Below are 25866 nucleotides of genomic sequence, written 5' to 3' on the forward strand. Positions count from 1 at the left end.
TTAAAGAACATGCAGTTGCAGTGAGTCAAGAAAAGCTCAGATTAGCCTGGATTTTGTGTTCTTGAGGGGGCTTTGACAGGTTCGGTCTGGCAGATGATGATCCCTCTGTTGCTAAAATGGCAGGCTGTAGTAGGTGAATACTTGTTGCAGAGAGTGATTGCATCTGTTCTTGTTCAGCACTTTTGAATACCCCTATCTTTTTTTTTTTTTTTTTTTTTTAAATTACAGTAAGGTATTTTTCTTGTCATTCTGAGAAATGTATCAACTTGCCTTAACTTTAATGAACAGTGCTGGCTATTTGGTCTCTTCTGTTGCAGAAGACAGATAGTACTATGCATGTGTCATCACACGTGAGTTTCAATTGTATGAGATATTTCTCCTACAAGAGTTTTGCACACATTGCTGTATTTGTAGATTGAATTGTTATGGAGAATCTTAATTCTAAGTTTTTTTTTAAAAACTTCAGTATGTTTAAACTTGTACTACAATATTTCAGTAAAGACTCTATTTTTTTCATCATGCACCCTTTAGTCTTTCAGTTTTTTCTAGGAATGCGTGTACGTGTTTTAAGACATTTTGAAGTTGTCATAAATAAAAAAAGACATTATGAAGTTGACATAAAATGTCATGACATTTAAAAGTTGTCATTTGTTTTAAGACAAATGAAGTTGTCATTCTTTGAAAAAGAACTGTCTTCTAGTCAATTCTGTGACCCTAAACCAATGAATTGCTGTTGCTTAAACTTTGTTTGATAAACCTGTATTGAAGTAACTCTGGCGAGCCTGGAAGCTTTTTGTTAAAATGTTAGTCTTCAGTTGCTAGTGTTATTAATGTAATATTATCTTAAATGTAATAAGCTCTCAATTACTCTCACATTTTTACATTAATCAGCTGTATACCACGTGCTTGTAGAAATGCAAAAGTGGTATTTTAAAGCAGGGATGAAAAAAACCTTAAGTGAGTAGCTAAACTAAAATTACTTATTGCAATCAATTGTATTTGTTGTAAAAAGATGTTCCTAGTCCTCTATTACATAGTCTTGTGCAGAATAAAATGACCTTCATCTCAGTTGCTTACATCTTTTTCATATGGATTGAAGCTTTCAAGTTTTTATGCCAGCTGGAGTTCATTTTGATTAAATTTTCCCACAGAACTTGTGCAATAGTTTATGCTATACTAAAGAGAACTTGCATTTGAATGAGGCAGCTGTGGTGTGGAATTTGAGGGCTTGAAACTTTACTAAGAACTGATCTTTGATAGCAGTGTGCGTGGAAATCTGCCCGCGTGTGGCTCTGGCAAGAGGTTCTGAAACTCCAATTTGTCTACAAACTAAATTGAGCTGAAAGTATGTTGTGTTTTTTTCCCCACTGTATGTGATACTCTCCTTGTATTTCCGAACTTTTGTGGGCTGGGTTGGAGTCAGTTTCCAGTAGTGAAAGTAAGGAGAGGGCGCGCAAAGGTGTGAGAAGCTGGGACTCTGTTTCCAGAGGGGAATGGTACAGACAGCTGCACCAGTTGCTTCTAGAGGTGGATGGGACAGTGTCGTCTCTCCAAGCCTATTGCAGTGATTGTTTCTGTCCCTTCAGAGAAGGGAGATTCTCAGACCAGATGTGTAACCTAAAATGGAACATTTGAAATGGGTAGTATGGAGGGGAGAGGGAATCGGAGTGACTAGGAATATGGGTGAGGCTGTAGCAACTAGGTCTGATGGCACAGACAGCAGAAACGGCTAAAGCAGCGCTGAATAAAATTATAAATAGAACAGTTTGGGGGTTTTTAAAAAAAGTCTGCCGCAATTGAGCGGTACATGCAAAATACACTTTCACAAGAGCATGGAAATGAAACCTCCGATCTTTTAAGTGAGAATCTAGTGGCAGCATGTCTCAGCTTTCTTGTGCCACTGGTCATCTTAGTGACCACCCTGTCTATGGTGATGAGCAACCAGCTTCTGATCTTTCAGTCACTTCCTACAACAAGTTACCAGTTGCGTTCTGATCCAAGGTGGTTTGTGCAAGGATCAATGTGAATCTGCATTGTTTTTATTGATTGGCTTCAAAGGAAACAAACGTGGATGCAGGTTGTTAAAGGAATGCTCTTATAGTTGCAAAGTAGAACACTCAAATGTTAGATTTAAGCTGGACAACTTTCAAAATCATGTGCATAGGAGGTGAAACCAAAGTTTTTATGACCTTTTTCCCTAGAAAACGTACATGTTCAATGCATAGGCATTGATTTCTTGGTCTACCCTCAGGTTCAAACAAAGGAAGGGTGCTTGCAGGAGGATGGTATCAAAGCCTTTAATATGTCCTCCTTAGATGGATGTTATTTCAATCTCTGCTATGGAAGGAAGTCTGGAAAATTGTTCCAAGTGCAGTCCTCGACAGTGCTCACTGCTTGGTGTTTGAAGGGTGACTTGGAAAAGTTCTCAGCCCTTGCAATTGTAATTGGAATCAATGAAGCAATGACTATGTGAAGTCAAAATATGAAGTATTAAAAAAACTATTGTGAAAAGTTAGGTGTCTTAAATTGGGTTCCTGAAATCAATGGGTACTATGAACTTCTGTATCTTAAATCCCTGCCTGCAAACCACAGATACTGATGTTGCAGGTAAATTGTGAGCTCCTGTATGTTGAGTGCTCTGAAAAAATGTCTGTGAATACAGTGGGAATATTTTGGATTGCTTGGTTTTCAGAGGAGTTTTTATGTGGTGTAAATAAAATTAGACCGAAAGGCTAACAAAAACTTAAAATGAGGAGAAGGAGTGGGGGTGTTGACATACTTGCATTTCTAATACATTGGCTCTGTTCTCAAGCTTTCAGCCCATATATCTCTTGTGGGAGGTAAAAATACAAATGCTTAAAGGGGAGGCCGGAATACTTGAATTTTTAGATTGCTACACTTAAAACCAAAAACTTGTAAAGCTAGAAATACCGATATAAAGAGGAGAGAAGTTGAGGGGGGGGTTGATATTGTAAAGTATTTTCTTCCTGTCCTTTTTTTGTACTATTAAGACCTGTATCTCTTTAAAATCGTGACTGTTCAAAGAACAGGGGAGCTAACTGAGAGAGTGCTGCCAAATACCCCATATAAATACTGTGATTTTCTTGCTTCTGACTGTGCGCACACAGAGTTTTTAATGCTTGTAACTGCAGGACACAGACATACAGGTTGGTTTGGTGGTGGTTGCTACCATTTATTTGCACTTCTAGAGGGCAAGCAGTTCTTTCACAGAATAGGCAGCTTTCCCACAAATACAAGCAGCACATGCACTTTTCCTAAATTTGCATTAAATAATTGTATGGAAGCTCTTTGTAATTTTAATGTTTACCTTTGACGACTGAATTGCAAGAAAATAACTTAAAGTTTCAATGCTGCAGTGCTCTGAAGTTCATAGTAGCTTTCCTCCCTTGCTGATGTACGTGGCAGCTGAGATTGTTCAGCAGTCTCCACGGACATTGCTAGCAACTTGCAGGATAAAGACCTTATACTGGCAAGTTGTGTGCCATTTAATTGTAGTATCTGTTGGACTTGTACAAAGGCCTGTTTAATAATCAGCTTGACTTCATTTAAAACAAAAGCATTTGCACCCTGTGAACAAAAGACTGGGGAAAAGCTCTGAGTTTTAGAATAATCACTTTTCTGGTGACAGTGGGGGGTGCTTACCACTGAATCATCCTTGGATTCCTTTCCCCATCAGTCGCCCTTTTGCTTTTTGTCCAGAGACTTGTTAAGATACTGATTTTTCAATTGTTGCTAGTCCTGGGAGGCATGGGGAGACAAAGGTACATCTTAGCAGCTCTTTTCTGTCACTGTACTTTAGTTTGAGGCACTCGATTGGAGGAAGTTGATCTGCCCTTTTGTAGTTTCACGCTGGACTACTGTGGCAAATGATTGAAGGTCCACCTGCCATGGAAGGAGGAAAGTTTAGTTCTATGGTCTTTTAAACACTGGTATACAAGAGCTTGTTTTTTGTAGCATGTGTTTTCCTATCCCTTAAAAGACTAGATGCAACCAACATCCCTGGAAGTGTTTAAAAAACATGCAGATGTGTGCTTAGAGGCATGCTTTGGTGGTAGACTCGGCAGTCTGGTTAGCAGCTGGACTTGATCTTAAAGGTCTTTTCCAACCTCAGTTATTCTGTGATTCTATGAAAAGCTAGCACTGCATACACTTAAGCATACAACCTTCCACTTTGTTGCTGCTTCCTTCACACTCTCAAAGCAGGAATCAGCATAACCCTTCCCTCATCTGCTTTCTGGTATGGCTAGATTGTTGCTGCTCCAGAAAATTTAGCCTTTTTCTGTGGGCACATTCAGACTCCCTAGTGAACTCCCTGTCTGTCTGCAGTTGGGAGGTCTCTGGGTGCTCCTGCAAATACAGTCAGTAAACCTTTTTGGTCTGCAGAGTTCACAGCACAAATCAATAACTGTATAAAATCTGAATCTTCTTCAACTGCTGTTTTAAGTTTAAAAATGCTATTTATATGTAGGATTATTAATCAACCTAATTAATTTCATACACTTAAAGTGGATGAGTATTGATTCCCTCCCACACACACACACCATGTTTAAATAGTATATAAAACACATGCAAAACAGATATTATCTTTCATTTCAAAATGTGGGGACACAGTTGGACTTGTCTTTATTCCTATACCAGTTTACTATGGATGTCAAGTCTATGTTCTTTAATTCATTTTCATCTACAAGAATCTGATTTAATATTAATAATATGAAGATTTATAGGTAAGAGAAATGGTTTCCAGATTTAATATACCAGCTATCATTTGATTTTTAGACTATCTTTCATGTCTTTGTAGGCTTGCATGGGATTCACAAGTAGTGTGTGCTCGTAAGTGCAGTCCTCCAAACTGCACAAGCCTCAGCAATCCCACTGTCTTATCTCATCTGGAGGGAGAAATGTCATATAAGCAGGCTTCTTCATTTACAAGTGGAGAAACAATTATCTTATCCCCCCTTTCCTCTCTCAGTCTCTTTTCTCAAATATACTTTTATACCCTCCTGCAGTTTGCAGCCTCCTATTTCCATGTTATCTTCCTAACATGTCACTGAGGACTGTAAAGACATGGGAAAAGAGTGCTATGCGGAAGTGTGTGCTTTAAAATACGTTGTAAAAAAGGTAGCTGAAAGCAGTGGAGATTTCTCAAAGAAACAAAGTAAATTCAATGTTTTGTTCTGGTTGCAAAACGTAGACAAGTTAGAAACTGTTTGCTGCATAGCTGCTAAACTTGCTGATGCCTAAATGTTGAAGACAACTTGCAGAAAAAAACCCTTAAGTTGCCCTGGGGGATGGGAACCCAGAGGAAGCTGTGGGACATGATAACTGGCTAGTGAAGATGCTCCTTGGGGCAAAGAGAGTTGTGTCTTGGGGTGTTACTCCTACCTCATCTGTGCCTCTGACTTGGTCTATGTTCAGTTGTTCTCTGCCTGACACTTTTGCTTGAGTATATTTTTAGACACAAAATTATATTGGTATTCAGTCTTAATTTTTCCCCCCCTATAGAAGCTTCCTTTTAATAAAGCCAACATAAGGACTTTTACTACTGCAGATGCATCAGAAAAACTGCAACAGTGTAGTTAATAGAAAAAGGTAATTGTACACTTGTTTTTCTGTTTACTAGCTGTGAAGTGGTATTGCCTTCAAAGTTCCAGTCTGATCCTTTATCAGCTTTTAACACCTCAGTGTACTCTTTTGGGCATTGAGTGTTGCTGCTTATATTTAGAGACAAAAAAACTTTTGAGTGTTTTCAGACTGTTAAAGTTGTGTAGGTACCAGGCTGAAATCAAACAAGACCAGAACCTGTGAAAACCTGCGAAGAAAATAGAACAAAGAGCATCATTATTTCTTCTACCTCAAGACAAACATTGTTTGATATCAACATGGACAGTGAATGTTATGAATGTTTTGATAGTGCTGGGGGACTCCAGTATCATCAGTGACAACTGTTCCTTTACAGCGTATGTTCCAAATAAAATGGTATAATTCAAGCAAATGGTGTTTGTATGAAGAATCCTGATATATCTGGTGCCTGTGCTGCAGTCTGTTTTGCTCATCAATAAATCATAGAATGGTTTGAGTTGGAAGGAACCTTAAAGGTCATCCAGTTCCAACCCCCTTGCTGTGAGCAGCGACACCCTCCACCTAGACCAGGTTGCTCAAAGCCCCATCCAGCCTGGCCTTGAACACTGCCAGGGATGGGGCATCCACAGCTGCTCTGGGCAGCCTGTGCCAGTGTCTTGCCACCCTCACAGTAAAGAATTTCTTCGTAATACCTAATGTAAATCTAGATAATTTCTTCCTAATAGCTGATCTAAGTCCACCTTCTTTTAGTGTAAAGCCATTTCCCCCTTGTCCTGTTGCTACATGCCCTTGTAAAAGGTCCCTCCCCAGCTTTCTTGTAGGCCCCCTTTAGGTACTGGAAAGCTGCTAGAAGGTCTCCCTGGAGCCTTCTCCTCTCCAGGCTGAACAATCCCAACTCTCTCAGCCTGTCTTTATAGGAGAGATGCCCTAGCCCTCTCTCATCTTTATGGCCCTCCTCTGAACTTGCTTTAACAGGTTCATGTCCTTATGTTGGAGGCTCTAGAGCTGCATGCAGTACTCATACTCCAGGTGTGGTCTCATGAGAGCTGAGTAGAGGGGAAGGCCTGTTGGTCACACTTTTTTTGATGCAGCCCAGGATTCAATTGGCTTTCTGGGCTGCAAGAGCACATTGTCAGGCTGTGTTGAGCTCTTTTGTCTACCAGCACCCCCAAGTCCTCCTCCTCCGGGCTGTTCCCAATCCATTCTTTGCCCACCCTGTATTGATACTGGAGGTTGCCCTGTCTCAGGTGCAGGACCTTGCACTTGGCCTTTTGAACTTAATGAGGTTTGCACAGGCCCACCTCTCCAGTGTGTCAAGGTCCCTCTGGATGGCATCCCTTCCCTCCAGCACATCAACTGCACCACACAGCTCGGTTTCATCGGCAAACTTGCTGAGGGTGCACTTGATCCCACTGTCCATGTTGCCAACAGAGGGGTTGAACAGCATGGGTCCCAGTGTGGTATGGATGCCTGAAGAACACCACTCGTCACTGGTCTCCACTTGAATATTGATCTGCTGACCACAAGTCTTTAAGTGTGACTATCCAGCCAATTTCTTGTTCACTGAGTGGTCCACCCATCAAATCCATGCCTCTCCAGTTTAGAGATAAGGATGTTATGCCAGACAGTGTCAAAAGCTTTGCATGAGTCCAGGTAGATGATGTCAGTCGCTCTTCCCTGATCCATCAGCACCGTAACCCCATCATAGAAGGCCACCACGTTTTCCAGGCACAGCTTTCCCTTATTGAAGCTATGTTGGCTGTCACCAATCACCTCCTAATTTTCTATGTGCCTTAGCATGATTTCCAGGAGGATCTGCTTTGTGATCTTGCCAGGCACAGAGGTGAGACTGACCAGCCTGTAGTTTCCTGGGTCTTCCTTATTTCCCTTTTTAAAAACGGGGATTGTTTCCCATGTTCCAGTCAGTGGGAATTTCACCAAACTGCCTCAACTTCTCAAATATGACAGATAATGTCTTATCCACTTCATCCACCAGTTCCCTTGGGACCTATGGATGAATTTCATCAGGTCCCGTGGACTTGTGCACCTTCAGGTTCCTTAGATGATCTCAGACCTGATCTGTAGTGGGCGGTTCTTTGTTCTCCCAGTCCCTGCCTTTGTCTTCTGTGACATGTGCCATGTGGCTGGAGCACTTGCCAGTAAGATTGAGGTGAAAAAGTCATTGAGTACCTCAGCTTTCTCTATATCCCAAGTAACCAGGTCTCCCATTTCCTTCTGGAGAGGGCCCATGTTTTCCCTAGTCTTTCTTTTAAAACATATGTACCTATAGAAGCTTTTTTTGTTGCTCTTGATGTCCCTGGCCAGATTTAATTCTATCAGGGCTTTAGCTTTCCTAACCTGATCCCTGGCTGCTCAGACAGTTCCTTTGTATTCTTCCCGGGCTACCTGTCCTTCCTTCCACCCTCTATAGGCTTCTTTTTTGTGTTTTATTTTGTCCAACAGCTCCTTTTCATCCACGTAGGCATCCTGGCTTTTTTTGTCCAACTTAATCTTTGTTGGGATGAATCACTCCCGAGCTTGGAGGATGCTTGAATATTAACCAGCTTTCTTGGGCTCCTCTTCCCTCCAGGGCTCTATCCCATGGTACTCTAGCAAGTAGATCCCTAAGAGGCCAAAGTCTGCTCTCCTGACGTCCAGGGTAGCAAGCTTGCAGTGCATCCTCCTCGCTGCCCTAAGGATCTTGGACTCCACCGTTTTGTGGTCTCCGCAGCTAAGGCTGCCCTTGAGCTTCACATTCCCCTGAAGCAGTGCCTCAGCTGGTTTATACTGGCTTTACTCTCTTTAAATTCAGTGGACTTGTGTTGGTTTTTGTCTTCTAACCTTGCTCCTGCATACTTCTCACTGTTAGGCTTGCTTCTATCAGTTGCAGAAGCTGCAGAGATCTGAGGCTTCTTTGGCAGTATCTTGCACCTAATAGAAAACTTGAAACAAGTTTCCTTTGTTCCTAATTGCATCTGCTTACTGCAGTTCTGGGGGTGATATTGGGAGTAGTAAGTCCAGATTTAAATACCCTGTGTGCTGAAGGCTCCTATTCTCTGAAGGGTATATGGGCGTAAAGGGCTTGGTTTGCAACAGTTGATTTAATGGATGTTGTTAACAGCTCCTGTATTTAACATTATGCAAACTTCATTTGACTGCAGTCTTCTGTGATAGTTGCTAACTTCAGTCTGAGCTAAAATTCCAAATTTAAAACCTAATGAATAAGGGGCAATAACTATTACTTTTCTGTTTACATGGAAGTATACTTGCATGAGAAATCAAAAAAACAATTAGTTTGGAATCTGTCTTGTAGAATCTGTGCTTAAATTTCAAGTGTACTTGAAATATCCAAGTATGCCCATGAGCTGGAACTCGGGTGAGCAGTAAGTGCTTAACTATGGGAGAGTATTTGATCCAGGTGTGTGAGAACTGATGCTGTAGCACAAAGCTGCACTTTCCTGCAGAGGTAGTCAGTCTGTGCTCAGGACATGGAACTGAAATAGACAAAAATTAAATTCCAAAATATGCAGCACAGAGAATGTGAAATGCTGGGTTAAGTCTGGATGATCTCCACATGAGTGTAGGACAGGAAGTTAGCCTGGTTTACTGCTGTGCTCCTTGCCCGAGTGCTCCTGAAGATAGGCTGTTGTGCCATTAGCAGTTAAGAGTTTGTGGCTCTTGGTTCCTCACCAACGGGGGAGGGAGATCTTCTGTAGCAACTGTCACCGTCACCCACAAAAGCTTTCTGTCAAGCAATGTGCAGCTTCTGGTAGCTGTAAAACACCACCAAACAAACCCTGAGAAGCACAATGTTGAAACCTGTCATGCCAAAGACATATGGTATGTTGCAGGCAAATGTTACTCTGTCAGCAAATGCAGGTCCTCCCACCCCAAGACTGCCATTTGACTCATTATTTGCATAACAATTTTACATTGCTGTACGTAAGCAAACATAAAGGGAAGCATCTTAATATCTTGTAGTACTTGTTTGTCATCATTTAGGAGCATGAATAAATAGGCGTGTTACACTAATAAGAGAGCAGCTAGCCTGCAGCATTGTAAGTGCTGCTCTGTTGCCCTAAGATGTCGTGCAAGTCCTCCTGTGGAGTAAACCATGCCAACACCATTGTTACTTTTGCAGTATGTGGTGATTTCCACCTGGTCTCTGGGGTATTCTGCTCATCACAGGAAGCATCTGAAAATGCTGTGTATTCACTGACAAATACTCGTGGTTTGGTTTAGAGACTGAGCCCACTGCTTCTAAAAATACATTCCTTTCTTCCAAGGAAAGAGCTAGAGCTGCTGTTCTTTCCTTTTCAGAAGTTCCTCCACCCTTCCACACTGCTTGCAGTCATTCTAACTTCTCCTCTGTTGTTTAGGTGTGGTGTGTGGGTAGCTTTATATTGTTTGGGTAGTGCACTGAATGCTCATTGACTTAATACCGGCTGTTTGCCTGTGTATATTGTTTTTTCTAACTCAGCATGTACAAAGCTTTTTGAGGTAGTAAAATCAGAGCCATGAAAGCCTCCACATAGGGAGACGCAGAAGAGGAACTTTGTGCAAGCAGTTTTTAGATAGTGATGCATTGTCCAACACGAGCAAGCTTTCTGAACACAAGGGGCTGTTTTTATTTTGGCCTTAAAAGGTCTAGGTGTACAAAGCAGTTTCCTAGGGGGTGATTTCATAACACAGGGAATTAATCGCTGCCAGTGGGGGCTGCTTATGATGATTGAGCCAGTTTTCCCCAACACAAATTCAAAGATGAGATTTTCTATTCTCTATCATCTACCTATTCTGCACACAGACCTTTGGAGTCCAACCCTTTTGGGTTGTATCCAGTTCCTCACACTATTCCGAGGGTCATTAAGAGATAATCAGCTCTGAATTACTATGGGGCAAGAGCAGTTGCGTAGGCATATATTCAGTTTTACACACTGGTGATATAAACTTTGCTCCAAGTAAATAGTCTGGGAAAACATGGTATTAAATAAGTGAGATTTTCCAAGTTAGATGATAGGCTTGTCCACAAACAGGGAGTTTACAGCGTTCAGTTTCCCTCTCATTGACAACTTAGAAGGTCACACTCACCCCAGACTGTGCCACTACAGGACCCACCGTGGGCATTTAGAACTTCAAGGTCAGAACGAACTATAAAAGTACACTCTTTGCAATTAAGTTAAGACAAAATTTCTGTTTTCCTTTTCCACTGCTGGTGAGGGATGGCGATTCCTGATGGTTTGGGAGCAATTTAAGTACAGAGCTATTCCAGTGAAGGCTGTGTTGGCACATGAATGGCAGATCACCTCGAATACGTGGCTGCAGGCAGGAGTGAGCCCATGGAGGCTCCCCAGGCTGATGGAGCCTGACACGCATGTAACCAGCCCAACCACCCACCCCAGCCACCATCAGAGGGTGAAGAGCTGTCATCCCCGGCCGCTGGCAGGCACCGGCAGCTCACCCTCTTTTCACTTCTGAGCTATGTATCTCAGGGGCTCTTGGCTGCAGTGCTATTATGTGTGGTCAGAGACTTTTATTGCAAATCGTCTGTTTTTCTGCTCGTTAGGCAGATGAACCGCACGAGTTCCCAGCAGCAGAGGGCAGCAATATAACCTATGCCAAAGAGGAAGTTTTTGTGCCTTTTGAAATAGACTTCTTCACATGCTCATTCAGTTTGTTTACGTTATATTACTATTCAATTACGAAGAAGCTGTTTGTGCTTTCCTCCTTCCCTCCCCGTGGCTCAGCGCAATGGCTTTCCTGTGATTATAACTTTCTGATGCCACAGATGGAGCACAAGATGTTGACAGCTCTGGCTTCTCTCACTGGGCTACAGAACCGATGCTGTGGCTGGCAACACACCGCCGCTGCTGCTGCTTTTGCTTCCAACCGATTTTTCCACAATAACGGGAGCATATACACTGTAGACTTTTTGCTTGGATTGGTTGCAGAGGAAAGAATTGGCTGAATCAGGCTACAGTAGAAATGGGGTTTGTTTCTGAAGTTCTTAGTGGGTTTTAGTTTATTTTTTTCCCCAAAAATGTCAGTTACAACACTCCATGCATCCGAATGAATTCCCGTTCGTACTAACTGGGTGAGCTGGGGCCCTTTCACTGGCGTACAACGGCTGAAATGCAGCTGCGCCCCGCGTTCTGGGCGTTACACAGGAACGTTAAGGAACATGCCCGGGTGTTGGCACGGGCCGCGGGGCCACCGGCTTGAGTACCGGGCACCCGCGGTTCGCTGCCCGCCGCCTGGCGTTCGGTGCCCCGAGCCCCCGGCACACGGCACCGAGACACTCGGCTCCTGCTCTCCGAGCGCGTTTTACTGGCAGAGGGCTGGTGCGCACCCGGTGCCCGTGGCCACCCGCCGGCCGCCGCGCAAGGACAGCCTGCAGCGGGCCGGGCCGCCCCGCCGGCCTGCCCAGCCCGGCCCCAGCTCCCGGGCAGGGACGGGACGCGCCGGCCCCGCGGTGGGGCTCCTCTCACGGCGGCTCCTCGCAGGGCGGGACGGCGCCGGCCGCGGCACGGGTTACATAACAGCGCCCGCCGGGCCGGGCCGCGGCGGCGAGGGCGGGCCCTCCGCGCAGCCCCCGGAGCAGCGGGGCCGTTGCTAGGCAGCCCCGCCGAGGGTGGGTGAACGCCCGAGCGAGCGGCGGCGACAGCGCAGGGGGCACAGAGACCCGCGGCCCCTCGGGCTGCCCGCGGGGGACACGCCGGCGGCGGTGAGTGGGGCGCGGGCCTACAGCGCTGCCGGGGGCGCCGCTCGGGGCCTGTTGCCGGTGCTGGGGAAGCTGGGGGGCAATAACGGTGAGGCGGCGGCGCCTTGGGACTGCGGCGTCCTGTCCCGTCCCGTCCTGTCCCGCCGGGGGGGAGGGAGGGAGGGAGGACAGACGGGCGGGCGGGCGGGCGGGCGGCGCAGCGCAGCGCAGGCTCGGCTCGGCTGGGCTCACTGACAGCCCGCCCGGCGCCCAGACCCGCCTCCTGTTGCTCGGCGCTGCCCCCCCGCCCCGGCCCGCACCGCCCGTCCCCGGGACCGGCGCGGCGGGGTGAAAAGTCGCCCAGGCAGCGGGCGCCCGGCCCCGGCGCGCGCCTTGCCGTGTCCCCGAGCGGGCCGCCCCGCCGCACGCCTGCGGGCTGCCCTGCGGGGAGCGGTTGCGTCGGGCACGGCCGGAGCCGCGGAGCAGGAGCGGAGGCAGCGCCGATCCCCGGGCGGTATGGGAGCTCCCTACGTACCGATACGTACCGTAACGTAGCCGCAGCAATGGCAGCGCACCTCCCTAAATAACGCGCGCTAAGCTTTTATTTCACTTCTTTATAAAAACCGCGTCTGCGAGCGAGTAGCAGCCTGGTGGGAGCGCTCGGCGGCGTTCCGCAACTTTTCCTGCCCCGCTGTCAGGCTCTTGCCGAAGCCGGTTGCTCAGCACTACTGTCACATTTCTTCAGCTCTAGGTCCCCGCTGCCAGGACGCTACCGCAGTTCGCAAACTCCTCGGTTCTCTCCTACCCCACCGCTATCCCCTTAAGGACTGTAAATATACTCTAGCTTGGCTCTGATTCCCCGTAAGCAGCTCTGAGCTTGTCTCCCTTTTTCTTCCTGAACAGTTAGGTTTCCCAGTTTTTCCCTAACAGCCCCTACCCTCAGTTTTAGATTCTGTGCAACTCCTGTATGTAAACACCCCCGCTCCAGTGTGTAGTAAGGCGTCAGTGGCTTCTGCCATCTCTTTTATTCCCAAAGCCTTATTGGTTTGACCTGTGTGAATTTAGGTCTTTGTCCAGGAAAATTTTATTCCTAGAAATAGGTCTACTTGGATAGGTTAACAGACTGAAATCTGCAGGAATTATGAATGTGTATGACGATTAATTGTGAAAATGGTGGTTGTAAGACACTGCTTTCTTTTGCAAGTTCACCAAAGTAGGATGCCTGCCTTCTCCTTTGCCTCAAATCTAAGCCTGGCTATCTTAAATCATTAAGGAAAAATAATATCGCTATGCTACTCTTATCAGCTCCTTGCTGCTACTTTTGGATGTCACTTTTAAGCCCTTAGCATGCTGCATGCCATTTGCAAATCTTTGTACGCAGTGGTTGTTTTCTGGGGAAAGAATTTTAAAAATGCAACAAAACTTTAGAAGCTGATTGGTTGCCTTCAAGTGTTTTCCATCTTTTTCTAAAAGTGTCTCAAATCTGTGGGTTGTTGAAATGCACATCAGCTTGGCACAGTCTCTGGGCCTGCCAAGTGTGTGAGCCAGTTGGATCTCAAGGAAATGTAACTTGCTGCAGTGAGTCCCGTGGCGACTTTTATTTCAACAAGAAGCAAACATCTTTTGGTGAGTCACAAGGAACATTGTTCCCTACAAACTAGCTGTCAGGAAGTGGAGCCTGACAAAGCTGATGGGCTGTCTATAAAATCAGCTTTCCCTTACAGCCAGTGCTGGTTTTCATGTTCTACGTTGAATCATCAGATCCGGAGTCCTCTCAAATTCCTAAGGAAGGCAGAATTAGCTGCCATTGGGGGTGCGGTACTGTGGTCTTTGCCTCTTGTATTCCTTCTTCTGATAGTTCCAGTTTGTTCCTTCAGCCACATATTTCACTGCTTCTCCTTTCCCTCCCATCCTGGGCAAGACTTTTACTGTGCTTCCAGGTCTGTTTGTGGTGCGTATGTCCTCTGTGCGGCCTTCATGAACTGACCCCGTTGAAAACAAGTGTCTAGCTTTTCCTCTTGTGTAAACCGTTTTCCTGTGCCCCTCCAGTTATCTGTGGCTCCCAAACCATACTAAAAACAAGTGTATACACTTGTGGATGCTTGGCCTCAGGATGCGGCTGCACCTGCATCCACATGACTTTGAAGAGCAGTGCCACTGCTTGAGGGGGTGCTCCAGACTTAGCATCTGCACCACAGCTTCAAAAAGATAACTAGCCTTCATTCTTTAGCATAGCATCTGTTGGAAACGAGGTGTATGCAATTCCTCAATACGTGTATACACATGCATCTTGGTATTTTCCCTTAAATAATACTGTATTGCCATTTCCCTGTTTCAACCTACTGTGACACAGACAGAACAGCTCCAAGGTAATTAAGTTCTTGCAAATTTTGTCGAAACAGACCAACACAGAAAAGCAAGTCTAGAGTCAGACACTCGCCAGTTCTCTCCAGTTTTTAGCTTTGTGACTGAGTGATAGATTTGTAAGTGACTGCCTCCATTTCACAGTAAGATATTTGGTGTAGATGAATTTGGAGAAGGATTTTCTGGGTGAACACCTCTGAACTAGATTCTCCCTCAAAACTTGAAAGATGAATAACTCTGATTGGATACATTGTGTTTTGAACATGGAAACAGAAGATTTTAGTACAGTTCAGTGTAAATATTTAATCAACCGAGGAACACGGTTCTGTAGGAGATCTGATTTCCTCAGTTGTGCTGGTCACAAAGCGCTTTGTTTTTATGCCTCTGCATCTCCAAGGCACAGCTCCTATCTTTGTTCTGCCAGGCACACATTTGCGCAAGTACATCAAGTACAGAAGGGCTATGATCTCAGCTAGTGTCTTTAGAGCTATTTTATTTTTACAAAAGTGGCCAACAGTTTCAAGACCTATTGAATGTCATCATATAAGCATAATTCCCTTGAAACCAACCAAAAGTCATGATCCTCATCCTGACGCAGAATAATGTATTCCTTGATTCAGCTGGTAGGGCAAATAACAGATCATTTGTAGCAATGACAAGATACTGGATTTTTGGTTTTGTTTGGGTTATTTTTAACTGTTAGTCCTTGTCAACTCTAGATGGGATTTTGTGGTGCAGCTATGACTTGTCCTGGCAAACTTGTTCTATCATATATACAGGTGCGATGATGTCCTTAGAAAGGGTCCTTTTACAAGTGTGTTGTACATGTCCACTTAAGGATTGTGGGGTAAGTGTGAACCCTGGCAATTCAGGCATGTGAAAGGAAAAAGCCACATGGTAACAGGAAAAAATTCTTGAGCTCCAGGGATGTTAACAGGGGGTGTAACTGGCAAGGGAGTTTCTTTACTTGGCACAGTTATATGAAGACAAAGATATTCAGGCATCTCAGATCAACAGGAATAAATACCAGGTTCCCAAATACCTCTCTGAGTCTGGCTAAAAACCTTCCTGCTGTCTTTAGAGGTGTAAATTGTGGAATACTTTTATTCTTCAGGGAAGATACCTCTTAAGGTAGTGCCTACTGGTGGTCAGTAATGTCTCAGCTTTCTCAGGCTTAACTTCACTGCAATTCTGTGAAATTGAAAAATGCAAAGCTGGTGTTCAGGGTCTTTTTTGATCATGTGGGTCTGCTCTGAAAACAAGTGAATGGCAGGATTTGTGCCTTTAGTTAATATTGATTAAATAAAAGTACTCTGAAATGATAGGAGAAAAACTGAAAAGTGTTTAGAACTCAGTGTTTAAAATTCAAAACTCAGCTTGATACTGTTTAATGTTAAGCCCCAAACTACACATCCTTGAAATTTGCTGAAGTTTTGGTCTGAAATGTAATTCCATTGCCTGCAGCTGATATTGGCATATGCATTTAGGAAGGCAGAATTTTCTTGTAACGGTTCTTCCAGGACCAGCTCCACTATTGTCAACATCGACTTAAATAGAATTTTGTTCTTTTGTTTGAAGATTTACTTTTCTTGTTTGTTCTCTAGTGTTTGACTGTTTAGGACACAACAGTCAGAGTTTTAAAGAAACAGAGTATTTTTAAATGAAAGGGGAGAGCCTTCCGTAAGCATCTCTCCCTTACACACTCTTCTCTGGAGCTGGAGCTTCAAGCTGGTCCTTGCCTTCCATGAGAATTGGTGACTCTGCCACATCCTGACTTGCGACTAGGTGAAGGCATGACAAGCAGTAAACATGCTGTCTGTTAGACATTGCTGTTGGATTCACTGCTTTGTAGACTGCGTGAGCTGTTGCTTATCATGATATGTTTCTGTATTGTTAATAAATTGAATCACAGGATGGAATTTCCTGTACATAAAAAAATGACTCAAGGAGTTGTGAGCCCTGGTGTATTTAACTTCAGCTATCTGAAGTGGCCCCACCTCAATGTTGAGATAAAGATGGCAGATCTGACGGGGAAGGGAATTCTCGTTGATACCATATGTCTGGTTAATAAGCAATCTTTGATGTCTCTGTCTGTGCGCACAGCTTAATTGTATTCCAAGAAAAAATGCATTAATTTTAAAGATGATGTGGACTTACTTGTTTCCCTTTGGAAGAACTGACTTTTCATGTCTCTGTTGGTACAAGCATCTTCTTTCTGTTCAGAGGACATGGGCTTGATATGAAGTTCTTCATATCAAAGGACTTCAAGGGAATTTCTGCTTTGAACATATTAGGCTGGGGATTAAGTGGCAGTCTCAGCCTTGGGATTTCGCTGAACTTTATGAAATAACATACTGAAAGAAACTGAAGGGGATAGCCAGAAACAAGGAAAACCATGAGATTGTAATTGCTTGGAATACAGATATCAAGCTGTGGCTTGCTTGTTTTGCTCTTGATTAGTAGTTCTTTAGTGTTATTAAAGGGTGAAATAATTGTTGTTACAGTTGTGCTATGCAGAAAGCCTTTTCAGAAAGGTGGCAGTAATACTTGGGAGCGCAAGATGAATGAGAGGCCCATGTGGGATAGCTCTTGCTGGGGGACTTACTGTTGTTATATTTAGTAGATATAGTGCCTGTCACCGGGGAATCGTAGAAACACTTTACATAAGGATACATACTGCTCCCCTTGCAGCTGATAATGATGGTAATAATAGAATATACTATTTCAGCTGGAAGGGACCTACAACAATCACCTAGTCCAACTGCCTGACCACTTTCAGGACTGGCCAAAAGTTAAAGCATGTTATTAAGGGCACTGTCCAAATGCCTCTTAAACACTGACAGGTTTGGGTCATCAACCACCGCTCTAGGAAACCCGTACCAGTGTTTGACCATCCTCTCAGTAAAGAAATGCTTCCTAATGTCCAGTCTAAACCCCCCCGATGCAGCTTTGCCTGTCATAGGTTTGGTCTATGATGCTGAAGGAGCGTGTGCAATCAGAGGTTTAAAATGGCACCAGTGATGTTGAGTGCTTCATGTGTTGTTGAGTCTGGCACTGTCTTGTCAGAGGCTATGCTTGAAAAATAGATGCTGCTGAGAGCACCACTGTCTCCATCTGTGAAGTGAGGACACTACTAACATCCCATCTTACAGGGTACGCTTGATGTGTGTGGCAGCTGCACTGTAGGTACCAGGTTGGAGGGTGTCACAGGTGAGACAGAGTAAACCACCCATAGTGTATCTGGATATTTGGGTTTATTTAAAAACCAACAAGACTGGAACTTTTACTCTATGAGATTCTCACACACTGACTCACCTACTCACTCAGCTGGACTGACACAACAGTAATTAAGAGGGTAAGCTGTGAAAAAAGTGTAGGGGTTACTTTTTTTCTCTCCACTTTTGTGGAGAAACAAAAACTTTTCTCTCAACCTTACATGGAAGTGATACATGAATCAAAGCAGGCTTGTCTTTTGTTTTCCTGCCATTATGATGGGGCAATCCGAGCAGAAAAACATGGTGCCTCTGACTGAGGAGTAGTTTAAGAGATGTAACCACTGGTCTTTATCCAGGCTTTGTACCCCGTTGTCTGTACAGCCTGAAGAGGTTCAGGGAAGCTGAAGGTGGGAAGTGTACAGGCACTGATGTACCCACTGTGTTTTCAAGTCAGTTAGAGGGAAAGGCAGGGTCATGTGAGGATATGTGCCCCTGCCTTAAAGATTCTGTAAGTAAAAGAAACCAGTCTTTGGAGCTGTCAGTTCTTCCCCGGGCAGTGCATTTCCTTTAACTTAGATGACTGATCTTTTCTTAATGGAGAAATCTCTTTGCATGAGCAGTCTTGAGTCTCTGTGGGAACGTGGTAGTGGTTGTATGAATGGCAGGTGACAGTGGTTGGCAAAAGTAGGTGATGTTTCTTATGTAAGTCAGCAGAATTGGTCTATAGCTGCAGCGGGTTAAGCACAGGCTTGGTGTGAAGCACACAGTTAATAACGCTAGCTCAGAAAACACCAGAGAAGCACTGGGGTTAATTTAGATCTCCAGATAAAGAGAGCTCCGAAGGAAAAATTTTCTTGTTACCTTGTCTTTTAAGTCCACAGGAGTGAGGGTGGAAATCTTGGCTCTGTGATGATATTGCCCGTGGCTTCACTGGAGCCAGGGATTTCCCCATGTATTCTCAGATTATAGACCTGCCATTAGTTGTTCTGTCAGTGGGCGCATGCTGCTGGTGTGAAATACCAATCTACAGAAAATTTCTTCAATCTGAAAGAAAGGAAAAAATTTCAAACTTCTCTGTTTTGTTTTTTTTTTCCCCTACAAGATAAATTCCTGTCTTATAGAATGTTTTCCCCCTCCTCTCACATCCTTGTTCCCTAGTTACAACTTAATTATTTTAAGACAGTTTTGGTGTAGAATTAGTTTCTTTACCCAGATTTTCTCAAATCCAACCCCAGGTATGACTGCTTTTCCTCTGAAGCACTTCAGTTGTAAGGCAATGCCATTGGCACTGAGCTCTTGGTCCAGATCTAAAAGTCCTTGTCAGAAAAATGGCCCCGTTATGGAAAGCCCCAAAATGATTGTTCCCTGCCCCGAGAGAAGCTCATGGGTAAGTGTAGGATCAATAAATTAATAACCAGGGAGACAAAGAAGAAGGAGGAAAGAGAGTGATGGTAAAGCGGTAAGAGGGAGTTACTGTCAGGAGGTGAGGGAGCAGGAGTGTGTCCCTGGCATTGCCTGGCAACTGCCTGCATCCTGGGTTGTGTGGGGCAACAACAGTTGTGCCACCCCACCGCTGCCTGAGGTATGGCTAGCTTTCATCACTGCGCACCAGCCTAGATCTTGCTGTGCACACCCCTGTTTCGCCTACAGTGCAAGATACCTTCTCCAGTGCCATGGAACATGAGTAGGAACATCTTTTGTCCATTTACAAAATACGCCTTCTTCAGGCACTCCCTTAGAGGTGTCTCTTGTCATGATGCTTCTACACCATAACCACCTGATGGCAGTTACATAGCTTGGGATGGGGCTACCAGCAACCTGAAGGATACTCTTGCCTTCAGCATTACTTTTATTTCTCCTCTCCCCTGTTTACTTGTCCAGCTGTTGTGTATTTTGAGAATACATAACCATGGAGGAGGGCTGGTACTGTCATTCTGGTCTGTAGGGCGAAGTAGCATTTGCTGTCTGATGAAAGAGCTGAAAGTGCTTATAAAAAACATTTTTGTAAGTAATTACATGAATACATTTAATCCTAATACTTTAAATGCCACAGTTTTTTTATTTTTTTTTTTTAATAAAGCCCTGCTAGTGTTGAATAGTTGTAGTTAGTCAGTGCTGAGGAATTTACCTGGGTGTGAACAGGCTGCTTCAGTGTTCCACGTGTAATTGTTTTCTATAGTGTGCCCTTCTCGTGTCATCTATCACTCTGGTATTTACGAAGCACTTTTAGGTTATTGCTACTGGCAGGTTACACCTTATTTGGGGGATTTGCAAAAGGTGTTTTCTTCAGTTAAGCAAGTATAGCAGCAGCTAACCCACATCTCAGTTCTTTTAGTCTTGCGCAAATCAGATCTGACATTTTTCAGGGTTTGGTTTTGGGGGTGGTGGGGTAGTGGGGTGGTTTTTTGGTTAGGTTTTTTTTGGTTTTGGGGTTTTTTTTGAATGCTAACTGGTAAAGTCAAACCACTTTTTTTCTTGTTGAGTGGGACAGTGCATAATGACTACCTCAGCCTGATCTTTCAGATGCTCATCTTGCAGGTGGGACACCTGAATCATTAGGCTGTGCCTAATGATTAGGTTCTGCATAATGATTCATTATTTACACAGAGTGAAATTGTACCAGAGAGACCAAGAACTTGACACCGGTCTGTGCCACCCCTGCCAGTACCTCCAAGCCCAGTACTTAGGACAACCTGAATGCTTTACATGGGTGTTCCTTTGTTGAAAAATCCTTTCACAGCCATTCCAAACCAGATTCTTTGGGGAGTAGGAATTGCATGGACAGTCCCTTTGTACCAATGTTATTCTAATTTGGAATTAAATATAGTTAGAAAAACGATCTTCCCCAGAAGATGGATATTTTGATTCCCATGCATCCCCAAGCTGTATTTCATTTGTTACCAAGACAGCAGCTTCCACCTTTGGCAGTCTATGATACCAACCTCCACTAATGCTTGGCAGACTTTCACCTTGGCACTTCCATGCTTTTTCTCCCAGTCTTGTCCTCACATCTAATCCTTCCCAAATCCATGTCATGGCCACCTCTCTGATTCCTCCTTAAAACTCTTTTGCTGCAGTGTCTATGGAAATTTGACCATGGTTTGGCAGCTGCTGCTATGCCGGTGGCTTTTCACGCTGACTAATACCGCCTCGTTGCTCCTATGTGTGTCCCGTCTGTCTGTATCCATATTCTGCCTCTTCTGCCTCAGCAATAACCTCAGCAAATTGGACATGCCACTGCTGCTCTACATGTGCGTCTTGCAGCATGGTGGTAGGACCTGGGCCTCTACAGAATCGTAAGAATATATAACACAGTTGTAATAGTCTTCTTGGAAGAAAATTTTTTATTCTGCTGTTCTGTTTCCTACTTGAGGGCTTTCATAGCTCTTTGTCAGAGCTCAGATAACGCTTTATAATTTATAGCCCATGTAACCCTACTGGGGTGACAACTTCTGTCTCCTAAACAGTTAGTGACCTGGGAGATCACTGTCTGTTCAAAGATGCAGATGACTAGTGGGCAATGAGCCCAGTCTATCCAGAGTATCATTTAAGTACAGTAGGTTAATCGGTGGGGCAGCGTAGTCGTGTATCTCCATGGGCTGCACTGGGTTTGCAGAAATATGTTTGCTTTGCAGTGCCTACAGACTGTCAGGTAATCTAAGATCATCTGGCTGGTTTTCTTAGAGATGTAATTGAATCCATATTCGAACATAGAGATGTCAGGCTAAAGAAGGGGCCATTCAAATGCTTTCCTCTGCCACAACAGAAATGATAGTTGGCCTGAAGAGTGGGAAAACACTGTCCCATCCCTCACTGAAACTGAAAATTGTGTTCTTTGTATGGGAAACAGGGGAATGGCAGGTCAGATGTCATGGGAACATTTGGAATATTTTGCTGAAACTGCAGTTTCCTTTGAAAATGTGGATAAAATGTAGAATCAAATTTGGTCTAAAGGGAATTATACTCAAGCGGTAATCTAGGATTTATATATTGAAAATACGTTGTAATACTAACTTACTGAAAGTTTTAGGGGGAGTGCTGCGTTTCTGACCATTAGTTTGATACTTTTATTGCTGCCTGTAGGTTGGGGCTGGCTGTACTCACCACAGTAGCTGCTGGGCTCCTTTGCTTTGTAGGTTAGTTACCCAAAGAGACCACTTTTTTAGAAGCTGATACGTATTGATGTTAGCCACATAAGCTCTGCTTCCTCAGTACTAGTAGTTTCAGTCCTTTTTCTTTCTTTTTTTTTTTTTTTTAAACAGGACTATGGCAGATTTACAGTGACTATGGAATTTTACCACAGGAGTGAGTGAACAGGGGAAAAGCATGTGAAGGGGTTCATTTATAGCTATTTTATACTCTACTGTTCATATAGCAGCACAGTCTTAAAACAACCCTGATTTGACTTTCAGATAAATGGACAGCTCTCCAGTTTGCATTTCCCCAGGCATTGTATATTTTAGACTGTAGGCTGATGTGTTTTGAGATGTTCTTATCATTTCTAAGCATTATTCATGTTAGCAAAATGCTCTCAAGACAGTTGGAAAACAACTGGTATATCCATTCCTTCTCTAGAGGTACTGACAGCGTTGCTAACTCCCAAGTTGTTCCTCCTCTCCTGTCCCTTGGTTTTTTTCCACCATTGGTGGCAAAATTCTGTGTTTGGCTGCAATGGGGTTACCATTGCACATGGGGGTCACAGCCTAGCCAAGGCTACTGGTCTTCAGTTAATCCTTTGTATTAGTAACTTCACAGGGTTAGCTTGATCAACAGTTTTTATTCCACTGCTGGTCTTCCACCTAGGTTTTCATCCCATCTGTGTTCCTCTCTTCAGTTTTTCCCCATGCTGTTCACTTGTGCTGCCCGATTCTGAAATGGGTGGAGAGGTTCATAGTTTTATCCCTGTTTGTATCTGTAACTTCTAATTTGGAAGTAGAATTTGAACCAACTTTTTTCTCCATGTTTTGCTTTCACTGATTTCTCCACCTTCCCTCCTTCTATTGTAGTACTAGAAATGCTGCTCAGTGTAGTACGAAGTGTGATACATAGCAACTGTAAAACCAGAGAGATTGTTGATGATACAAACTTGCTTTCTAAATTTACACCATTAGGATGATGCAAATGATGGGGGTGGCTAGACCAAACCAGTGGATTTCACTAAATGTCTAGCAGCAGGTGTACCCAGTGGGATCGTAATTAAGGGAGAATGCTACTTTAAATTTTCCAATAATTTTTGGGAATCGGGAATGAAGATTCATCGTGTGCTCCATCACAAGAGACAGCTAACATCTGCAAAGTGTATTTCATTCAGCCAAATTGTGCAGCACTGGTGTTGCCTGAAAACAGTGGCTAACCTCTTTTTCACATTGCATGGTTGTAACTGAGAGCAGAATCTAGATTAGTGTGTCAGTTTGTGAAGGGAATCTCCTTCTAGAGAGCTGAGAGTAAAAAAGAAGTGGAAGATAAAGTGGAGAGGACCGTAAATTGTAATTACGTTAGAGCTTGAGCTAATGATTTCTGAAAATCCCAGCACTGATGTGTACCTGTCTGCACTTCTACCTCTTGCTGGTTTTCATGATGCATATTCTGGACTAATTCCTGTTCAGCAAACATCTGTCAGCCCTAATAATTTCAAGCATTAATCCTTACAGGAATTAACCAGCTTGTTAGCTAATGACCTGAACTAGATAGTTTCTGGGGATTATTGCTATTTAAATCTTACCTACCTTTCAAACAGTGGCAGCATGCCGTGCTGGTTTTCTTTCTTTTGATTTTGGTTTGGTTTGATTTTTTTTTTCCCCTGGGCAGATATGTCTTTAGGTTGTCATCCCCTCTTTCCCTCCCACCACGTGTTAGGAGGCAGAAAGGAAATCCTGTGCTACCTCGATGTGAGCTTGGAGGAAGCTGCCAGTTTCTCTTTGCGCCAGACTTGCTCGTGCTGCCAGCCGTGCCAAACCGCCGTCATAACGCCCAGCAGAGGCCAGCCTGGACTGTGCTTGCCGTGCTGGAAACCCATGAGGGAACTTTGATGAAATCTCCACAAACTTTTACCTGCCCTTTTTTCCAGAATTCCTAGGATTTTGGTAAGATTTTTGCAAGGTTTGTTCCTTTTATTTAATAATGAAGTGAGATGGCTATGACCATGCAGCATGTCTGTATCTTTTGGCTCCTAATAACTTTTGAACTTGTTTTCAACTTTCCATTAAATTTGCCAGAGAGAGAAAAGCATCAAAGGTATTAAGTTCCTTGAAATCTCAAGGATTGGATTTATAATGAAAATGAAATAGAAACTAGTGCCTGCTGGGGGAGGACAGTGACTTAGGGCTCCGGCACTGCCCGGCACAAGGATGAGCCCATTTGCGCCCTTGTCTCCAGATAAAGCCCGCACCTTGCCACCTGCTTGGTGCCAGTGCCACAGGGTGCTGGCAGAGAAGGTGCGAGGATCTGGGGGCGAGAGCCTGTGCAATAAAATAAGGCCCAATAAACTGTTTTGTGAGCAACAGGTTGGGATGGGGAAGTCCTTCGTGTAAGGCAGGAAAAAAGCAGCAAAAATATGCCTACTGTGGTGCTCACTGCAAGGGTTGGAGGAAAGGGGCAGCTAGTGAGGGTAACAGAGAGGGTGTCTGTTGGGAGCGTTGCTGGCACTCAAGACATGATACCGGCTTTTACAGCCCCAAAATGTTCACCAAATTGGGAGTGCTGAGATCCGTTCCCTGAAGTTTGTTAATTAGCGTGGGTTTAAGTTCCCATGTATGACTGTTGAAACATGGCTTGGTGTTCTCAGTAAGTTAAAAAGAGCTTAAAGAAATTCAGTGTTTGGTTTTTTTTAAGTAGGGAGTATAGTTTGCACAAGCACTGTTGCTTGTGTTGTGCTCGTTGAGCCCAAACGTGGTCATTGGAGGCTCTTTCGTGCTGTGGTTTAGCAGTGGTCCCCTGTCACAGAGCTGGGTGCGTATTCCTCCAGGAAGGTGATAACGTGCTTCTCCTGTTCTCTGAATCAACCTTAAGCAAGGTACCTGCTGAGCCCTGATCTGTGAATTCAAAGGGAAAATAGTGGGGGAAAATTCCAGGGGCATGAAGTGCCTTTAAAATACAAGTGTGTAGTATCTTTAAAAGATGGCTTTGGAGACTACTGAGGAAAGATTATTATTTCTTTTAGAGCAAAGTTAAGTTTGTGCCATGATGTATATTACTCCTTGTAGAAGAATTACATATTACTTGGGTTATAGGAATTTATATCTTTACACCTTTTCCTTCTTTCAAGTGTTTGAGAATCCTTAGTGCTGTGACACGTCTGTCAGGTGATGTTTGTCAAATATGCCAGCGTGTGTGTAGAAATCCTTAGCTGATATAAACCCCTGTTGCTCTAAATGTATCTTTGTGTTAGCTCTCTGGCAACCAGTACCCTCAGAGATACGTCCCATAATATTTAGGGTGGGATTTTCAAAGTTGCTGAGAAGTGGGCCCTGAGGTCACGTTGGGGTCTAAATACAGCTGAACTGCCTGATCTTTTCAGGTGTTTGCAGGATTAAAAAAAAATCTTTGGTTTTGTATAGTATTACATTTCTAAAAGGTAATTAAAATTGAATGATGTAAGAGTGAGAAGAATAAACATTGGCTTTAGTCTTGCTGCTCAGAGTACTAATTATCTGTGACCACAGCTTTAAATAACTCTCTGGTCCTCCTCACTGAAGGTGGACTGCTGACAAACGTGGCTTACTGCTGGGTCCTGCTGCCACTTCACTCTGTTTCAGTTTTGATTAAACTCAGTAGGAGGAGATTCAAATCCCTTTTAGGTCTATAAACTATAGGATGCTTCAGTTCTCAGGCTAAAAAGACTACTGAAAAGGCAGTGCTGCTTCATCTTGGAGGCGTTCTTCATCCCTGTTGTGAAATCCTGGGCTGTCAGAGTGCTGGAGCTGTGGCCATGCTGGTCTCTGAACAGAACCGAAAGCGTGCTTGTACTCCAGCAGCTGCTGAAAGCAGAGA

General features: G+C 44.0%; 1 protein-coding gene across 6 annotated transcripts in view; it reads left to right on the forward strand.

The window, feature by feature from the left end:
• SYNE3 (spectrin repeat containing nuclear envelope family member 3) overlaps nt 1-25866 on the forward strand; it is an 82749-nt gene that overhangs the window by 4317 nt on the left and 52566 nt on the right. The window contains exons 1-2 of one of the 6 annotated variants that reach the window (XM_037394781.1): nt 12238-12322; nt 13772-13924. The exons of 1 other annotated variant lie outside the window; for it this stretch is intronic. The gene's annotated coding sequence lies outside the window, so the exon portion shown is untranslated. Of the gene's footprint in view, nt 1-12174; nt 12323-12714; nt 12813-13771; nt 13925-23685; nt 23961-25866 lie in introns of those variants that run through there. 4 more of the 6 variants (XM_037394780.1, XM_037394776.1, XM_037394777.1 and 1 more) reach the window with 4 other exon arrangements.

This window comes from Falco rusticolus, chromosome 7 (assembly GCF_015220075.1).
Source record: "Falco rusticolus isolate bFalRus1 chromosome 7, bFalRus1.pri, whole genome shotgun sequence".
NCBI classification, from domain to species: Eukaryota; Metazoa; Chordata; class Aves; order Falconiformes; family Falconidae; genus Falco; species Falco rusticolus.